Source organism: Muscardinus avellanarius (genome assembly GCF_963383645.1).
Source record: "Muscardinus avellanarius genome assembly, chromosome: 8".
Lineage (NCBI taxonomy): Eukaryota > Metazoa > Chordata > Mammalia > Rodentia > Gliridae > Muscardinus > Muscardinus avellanarius.
This window is the reverse complement of record NC_137794.1, coordinates 32,236,045-32,238,763: the sequence shown is the minus strand read 5'-3', so window position 1 is coordinate 32,238,763 and position 2,719 is coordinate 32,236,045.

The window sequence follows — 2,719 nt, the reverse complement described above, 5'->3', positions numbered from 1 at the left end:
CCTCTCTCCACTTCCTGTCTTCTGAGCCTGGATTCACATGGACTGACCCCATCATCTCCAAATAAATGTGAGCGAATAAATCTTCCTTGTTCAAAGTTGTGTGGACAGTGAGAATGTTGATTGACATAGCGCACCTTGATAGGCTGAGCAGCGTAGTTCCTGTGGTCATGATGCCAATGAGCATTGTTAACAGAGGAATTCTGTAGAGGTGGTTCAAATGATGTAGAGGACAGGACTTGCTGATGATTGCATTAAATGCATTCTAGGTGCTTCAGAAATAAATAGGGGTGGGCCAGTCATATATTTTGTAGAAACATGTGAGGTTCCAAATAATTCACTGATGATAAATTTCAGTGAGAAGATCTTTCGTGTTTCTGAAAATTTTTTTTTCTATTGGTGCATTGTAATCATACATTTTGATTAAGTTCAGGTTAATAGAGATATATATGCACAGCACTCATTGAACCCTCCCCAGTTTCTGCTTAATTTCTTCCCTCTCCCCTCCTTCCTATGCTCAGCACAGTGACTTTCATTGATAAATTTGTGTATATACATCATGACCATTGAGGTGTTTCACTCTATTCCCCCCATCTCCCCAAGTTAGGTCACCTTCTTCACTTAACTGAACTTTCTTCTTCTTTGGAGTCCCTCCTGTGTTCTAATTTTTCTCTAGCATCCACATATGAGGGACAGCATCCAACTTTTTACATTCTGTAATTTATGAACCTCAATTAGCATAATATTCTCCAGTTTGATCTATTTCCCTGCAAATGACATAATTTTGTTCTTCTTTATGGCTGAGTAGAAAATATATATTATGGAAGATTATACACATATAATCTCCTTTAGTTTTGTAATCTATTCATCTCTTGGTAGACATCCCAGCTGATTCCATAGTTTGACAATTGTGAATTGTATAGCTATAAACATATAAACACTTGTATTATCAGAGTAGTTTGGTTTTCATTTTTGGGGTAGATACTCAGAAATGGTATAGCTGAATTATATGGCAGGTTCATTTCCATTCTTATGAGGATCCTCCATACTCTTTTACAAAGTAATTATACTAATTTTCAATCCCACCAATATTGTATCAGAATTGCTATTTCTCCACATCCTTTCCAACATTGTTATTGTTTGTGTTTTTAATGATTGCCATTCTAATTGAGATTAGGTGAAATCTTAAGGTAGTTTTGATTTGCATCTCTCTGATTGCTTAATGATGTGGGACATTTTTTATACATTTATTGGCCATTTGAATTTATTCTTTTGTGAAGTGTCTATTTAGTTCATTTTCCCTTTTTTTTTAATTGGGTTATTCAGTTTTTTGTTGGTGAGTTCTTGACTTGTGTTTTCTAGATACTAATCCTCTATCAGAAAAGTAGCTAGCAACAATCTTCTGTTGACTTTCTTTAGAGGTTCTTGATAGTTTGCTGCACAGAAGCTCTTTGGTTTAATGTAATCCCACATGTTTATCCTCATTTTAATTTCCTGTGTCTTTAGGGTATTATTGAGGTAGTTTATACTCATGCCTGTGTGTTGGAGTGTTGGATCATTGTCCTCCTCAAGTAACTGCAAGGTCTCTGGTCTAATAAATTCCAAGTGTTTTATCAATCTTAAATTGACATTTATATAGGATTAAAGTGGGGTTTATTTTCATTTTTATGCATATGGCTTACCAGTTTTGCCAACACCATTTGTTGAAAAGGTGATTTTTCAGTTTTTTGTTTTTTGTTTTTGTTTTTTGTGTTTTTGGTGGTACTGGGGTTCCTGGAAACCCTTCTAACTCTGGGCTACACACCAAGACCTATTTTTTATATAGTTTTTAAATTTGGAAACAGGGTCTCATAAGCTGGCTTTGAACCTGCATGATCCTCCTGTCTCTGCCTCCCAAGCGCTGGGATTACAATTGTGCACCACCACGCCTGGCCCTCAGTGTATGCTTTTGACCCCTTTCTCAAAAATCAACTGGCTGTTAGTGGATTTGTTTCAGATTCTTTTAGTCTGCTCCATTGGTCTTTGTGTCTGCTTTTGTGGCAATTTTATTTTGATAGCTCTGTATTATAGTTTGATATCAGGTACTATGATGCCTCCTGCATGGTTCTTATTGCTGAAAACTGTTTTGGCTATTCCGTTTTTCCGGTTTTTTGTGTTTTTTTTATTTTGCCCAAATAAATTTAAGAACTGATTTTTCTATATCTTTGAAGAATTCCCTTGATATTTTAATTGGTATTTCATTGAATCTGTAGATCACTTTTGGATGGATGGGCATTTTGATTATATTTATTTTGCCTAAACAAGAGCATGGGAGTTTTTCCACCCTCTTCAATTTCTTTTTTCAGTGTTTGATAATTTTCCTTTTAGAGTTCTTTTACCTCCTTGGTTAAGTTTATTCCTAATTATTTTATTGTTTAGGGGAGTTATTGTGAGTGTAAATGTTTTTGTTTTGTATTGTTTTGTTTTTAGAGCCTGTCCATTTAGAGATCTCTGCCTGTCCTTCCCATTCGTCTGTCCATCTACCTGTATTCATATAGTTCTCTGTGAAGGGGGAAGGAGGTCCTGCACATAAAACTCCAAAATACAATTCAATGAACAACCTATAGTCAGTCCAGTTACACCTGTGAGTCCCCAACCATGCCACTGGCTGCAGGGCTGGGGTGAAGATAGCAGGTGCACAGGCTCTGGGACCCTCATTAGAAACTGGAGGTGCCGCTCTGCC